This window comes from Echinops telfairi, unplaced genomic scaffold (assembly GCF_000313985.2).
Source record: "Echinops telfairi isolate 266 unplaced genomic scaffold, ASM31398v2 ScPeMD7_7424;HRSCAF=8462, whole genome shotgun sequence".
In the NCBI taxonomy this organism is placed as follows: Eukaryota; Metazoa; Chordata; class Mammalia; order Afrosoricida; family Tenrecidae; genus Echinops; species Echinops telfairi.
Genome location: NW_022111324.1, coordinates 51,523,392 through 51,529,042, shown reverse-complemented (window position 1 = coordinate 51,529,042; position 5,651 = coordinate 51,523,392).

Below are 5,651 nucleotides of genomic sequence, written 5' to 3'. Positions count from 1 at the left end.
ACATAGCATTAAAAATATTTTTTTAGTAACCCCATTAAAACAATAAGAGCAAAAGGAAGCAGGTGAAATGTAACAGTATATTTTGTTTAACCCACTCTAACCACAAGCCGGACATTGAGTAAGGAAGATCAAAGGAGAATCGATGAGTGTGAATAATGAAAGTACCATGGCCTGCCAAAAGGACAAACACCTCTGTCTTGGAAGAAGGATAGCCCGAAGGCTCCTCAGAAGCAAAGACCGCATGTGATTTGGAGAGACCAGTCCCCGGAGAAGGACATCATGTTAGGTAGAGGGCCCGTGAAGGAGAGGAAGACCCTCAGGAGATGGACTGACGCCATGGCTGCAATGATGGACACGAACATAAGAACACCTGTGCAGGCGCCGCGGGATTGGGCAGTGCTCCATTCTGCGGTGCGTAGGGTCGCTATGAGTCCGCACCTAACCACCACCACCATCAAAATCTCACTTCGATTGTGCTCAATATGGAAATGACCCGTGAGGTCGTTTTTGTTCTTACTTGCTGCTAAGTCTTTGGCATTTGGCGTGTATTTTACACTTGTGATGCACCAAGGGTCCAGTGCTTAGCGTGCAGGACCTTGTAGGGCTGGACAAACCTCGGCACGTCCCCGTCCACAGTGCTGAGTGCTGGAGGCTTACGGGTCCTGCTCTGAGGGCCTTGCCTGGTTTGCAATGTAGGAAAGAAGAGAAAATCCCTCCAATAAACGTTCACCTGTACTCATAGATTCTAGGCTGCTTGTTAACGATTTAACAACCCACTCCCATCAAGTTGAATCTGACTTGACATGGAGTTTCTGATTCGGTAAATCTTTAAGGGATCAGACAGCTTCATCTTTCTCCCAAGGAGCGGCTGGTGGGTTTGAACAGCCGAGCTGTGGTTGGCAGTGCAGTGCTTACCCCACAGTACCAGAAGGCTCCTATCGATTGAGATGTGTGCTAGAATCCTAACTCCTATACTAGTGGATCTATTTTCTTTGGGGATTCGGGTTTTGTTTGCTATGTTAATGAAGTGGTATCCGAATAAGGGGCACCCTAAATCCAGTTACCCTGAGTGATGAAAAAGAGTAGTGTAGACGTAGGAGCCAGCAAGCACAAACAAGGAGGACAGACGCCATGCGGCGTTCACCCAGAAACCCAGGAGGAGACGCTGAAGGAGACACAGCTTCTCCCCCAGAGCAGACGGAGACAAAGCCTTCCTCTCTCAAGAGCGAGAGCCGGCGGCCTGAATGTGGATCTCTAGCCTCGGAAACCACGAGAAAAGACATTTCTCACGGTGGCAGGCCTGTTGTCGCAGCCCTCGGTAACTAGAAGACACCACACCTGCCGCCCAACCCTTTTCCTAAAAGTCCCACACATCCCTCCACCATCGACTGCACGGGCAACTGTCAGAGCACACACCTGCTGTAGGGAGCAGCTCAAGGGAAAGAGGATGCCTCTTTTTCCAATCTCGACAGGCCTCGTCAAAAACCCCAACCAAACCCACTGCTTTAGAGTCAGCTCAGCTCCACAGCAGCCTTATGGGACAGAGTAGAACTGCTCTGTGGGGTTTCCGGGACTGTAGGTCTTTATTGGACCAGACAGCCTCATCTTTCTCCCTCAGAGCTGCTGGTGGATTTGAACGGCCAACCTTGTGGCTAGCAGCCCACACGTATCCCACAGCATGACCAAGACACCTGCTTTATACTGGATAAACCCAGAGTGTAGACCAGAAGGAAAGAAACTGGAGGCGAAGGCTCAGTCCCAGGTGGGAAGCCTGTACCTGCAACTTGGAGCGGCGGCAGCAGCAGCAGCAGCAGGAGGAGCCACCTGTGAGGAGCCATCCACATCGAAGAGACAGCTGCTTCGCTGCCGCTGCTGCTGCTGCCCCAGCCCTCCCTCTGGGCCTTCTTCTCTGGCCCCTCCCTTGAGGGCTCTCACTTCCTGTGCTGCTTGGCTCTGTTCAGAGGGAGACTCACAATCGCCCTAAAATGAAACGCTGCAGGGGCCAGTGGCTTGCAGAGCATTCTCCATGTCATGCAGGCATGGCCCTCCCCAGACCCACAAAGGCTGGGTTTGCCCCAGCAGGTTTTGGAAGCCCTTTGCTCCTTTCCACAAATCTCACTCCCACGCCACCCTAAAGAAAGCCCGCCCATCGCTATTGCTGGCAAGAAATGAAGTCCTGTGAAAGAGTTCATGGGCGGCCCGGTGGTGCTCTAGGTTAAGCGTTGTTGCACTGCTAACCTCATGGTTGGTGGTTCACACCCACAGGCGTCCCCAGTGGGGAACCATGAGGCTCTCTGCTCCCATAAGGATGGCTGTCTTAAGAATCAACTAGATGGCAGTCAGTCTTGGAAGGGTTCCCGCCTCAGTGGATAGCCTTCTCCAGAAGTCTCCGCATTTCTAAGAGACTAAACGGGGATGCAAGGAATGCCCAAGCCAGTTGCAGTCCGGTTGATTCAGACTCCTGGTGATTCCATGTGTATCAGAGGAGAACTGTGCTCCGTAGGGGACTTCATGGTTGGTTTTCCAGAAGTATGATAGCAAGGCCTTTCTTCGGAAGCACCTCTGAGAGGACGCAAACCTTCCACCTTTGGGTGAGCAGCTGAGCACAGTCACCACCTGCGTTGCCCAGGGACTCTGCTGAGTGCTTATTGGGTGCTGGGCACAGTGCTAAGAAAGTAAGACTTCACTCAGAATGGTGGGATTCCCGGCACTGTGAGTGGGTGGAGCAGAGGCACCTACCCAGTGCTTTTAAAATCATGCTCAGTAGACAGCCCCTATGCACCCTTGTTCGTAGCAGGCATATCACAGGTGGATGGTTTTGCCACACGGAAACTCAGGCTCTGCTGTTTAGGAAACGAGAAATCCAAATCCAGAGCATCATCTTGGTGGCGGCGGGGGCGTGGGGAAGTGGTCTCTCTTTGTGGGCTTTGCTGGAGGAAGATCTTTATCTCTTCTGAACTTCTGGGCCCAGGTCATCTTCCTGTGGCTTGGCATCACTCTTCCTCCGTCTCTGCCGCTTCTCTGGCTTGCCTGTTTAATCTCCTCTACATCTCAAAAGAGATTGACTCAAGATTCCGTCAGCATGTATCCTGTCTCATTAAGACAACACAGATAACCCACTCCCCAATGGGATTATGACCACACACAAAACTCACTGCCATGGAGTCAACTCTCACTCATGACGACACCAGAGGACAGGCTAGAACTGCCCCTGTGAGTTTCTGAGGCTGTAACCGTTAACTGGAGCAGAAAACCCGTTTCCCTTGAAGAGGCTGGTGGTTTCGAACTGCTGACCTTGTGGCTAGCGGCCCAATGTACAACCACTCCATAACCTGGGCCCCTAACCACAGACATAGCGGCTAGGATTTATGAGACGCACTTGTTGGGCGGAGGGATGGGGGGTGCACATAATTCAATTCACTTTTTAAAAACTGTTGAATCCGCGTTATCATCTTCGTTTAGGGTATGGGTAACGGGCATCGAAGAATGAGCCAGAAGCAACTCCATGGCGGTGAGTCTGGGTTTTTGAACTTCATTCGCTCATGTAACAGATAGTTCCTGGGCCCGGCACTCAGTCAGGTGCTGAGGGGCAGCAACAAACCAGAGTGACAACGTTCTATCTGCAAAGAGCTCACAGCGTAGTCAGGGGGACACGGGCACTCAGCAAAGGAGCCAGATCATTGCCGATGGCGACCATCCTGAAGTTACTCGTACTTGCATCTTCCCTGTTGGGGTGAATGCTCTTGGACTTCAGATTTCCTACCTTTGAGACTAGATTGAGGAGATTGCTGTCCCGATCTTTGTGTTGAAGTTTGCGAAGACTTGAGGCATGGGGCTTGCAGATGAAGGAAGCTTGCTCAACCGGAAAAGAAGCTGAGACAGGCATCTCTGTGCCTTAGAATAAATCACGTTTGAATGGCATCTTTACTGGAGGTTTCTAGGGCACTTAAGTGGGCCAAGGAGCCCTGGTGGCGCAGGGGTTACACCTTGGGCTGTGATCCACAACGCCAGCAGTTCAAAACCACTAGCAGCTCCCGGGGAGGAAAACTGGGCGTTCTACCCCATTAACAGTTAGGGTCTGGGGAACCCACAGGAGCAGTTCTACCCTGTTCTATGACGTTGCTGTGAGTCAGTACTGACTCCAAGGTTCAAGTGAATCGGGACCAAGACAAGCGTTTTCAAGAATGGAGCCAATATTGGCCTAAGGTTCAGATTCTGCTCTCGTTCTACTTAACCACAGCTTGAATCCTACCCTGAGGAAGTCCCAGCTTCGCTTCCAGCGATGGTATTTCAAAGGCCAGCAGGGTCACCCACAGGGAACAGGTTTCAGCGGAGCTTCCAGACTCAGAACAGACAACAAAGAAGGAATTCTCTCCCCGCTTTGGAAAAAGGAGTCATTGTAAACCTTATGCATAACTTCAAAGCATGCTGTCTTAAATTTTCACTTATTCTTTTATTTAATCCTTGTAACAAGTCCATTATCCAGATAAGGAAAGGAAGGATCAGGGAATGTTTTGATTTTCTAGGCTTATTTAGGTTAAATGCCCAACTACTAGCCTTATATTAAGTTAAATTCCCAACTAGAGGGTAAGAATTTAGGACAGATGGAATCCTTAATAACTTTCTTGAACTACTAAAATATGAATATACATATAGGTAAATTATCTTCACGGTGTATTTTCGTATCTATATGTGTATGCGAATAGATGTACATGTGTATGTATACATGTATGTGTGTGTATCACTGCTATCAAGTCAATGCCGACTTGTCAATAAGGACCCAATAATATAGGGTAGAAATGTCACTGTGGGTTTCCGAGACTGCAATTCTCTTAACGGGAGTAGAAAGCTCTATCTTCTGTGAAGTGTCTGGCAGTTTCGAACTGCTGACCTTTTGGATCGTAGCCTAACTTGTAACCATTATATATATATGTGTGTGTGTGTGTGTGTGTGTGTGTGTGTATACATATACACACACACACATGTATACACCCACACATTCACATATAGATGTACCTAGTGGAACTGTAGGATAGCGTTGGGTGCTAACCACAAGTTTGGTGGTTCAAAACCCACCAGCTGCCCTGAGAGAGAAGGATGAGACTGGCTGTTCTTAAACAAGAGTTACAGCTCAGAAGCCCTAGGGAGCAGTTCTGCTGTGTCCTGTGGGGTAATGAGTCCATTATGAGTCCGTATGGATTCAACCTCCATATTTAAGTATATAATTAAACATATTATAAGTAATTAAATATATCAGCTAAATATCTTTCTATATAATAACTCAGCCTAACTCAGGAAGCAGAGTTCAACACTCAGCTACCATCTGAAAGGTTGGGAGTTCTAACCCACCCAGAGGGTCCTCACAAGACAGGCCTGTCAATCAGCTTCTGAATGGTCAGAGCCCTGAAAACACCCATGGGGCAGTGCTAGTCTGCACCCCATGTTCACTGAGAGGCCGGATCGGCTCAATGACCACTGGCCCCAACCTAAGTGACAGACGGGTCACGGAGCAGTGTTGAAGCACAGCGTGACTGCCCGGCCTGGAGCCTGGCTCCACCATTCCCACTCTGTGACCTTGCCGGACCCTCCCCTTTCTGGACCTAGGCGGGGAGTCGCGGTGCAGTGAAGATGTCAGAGCTTTGCGAGTGGCG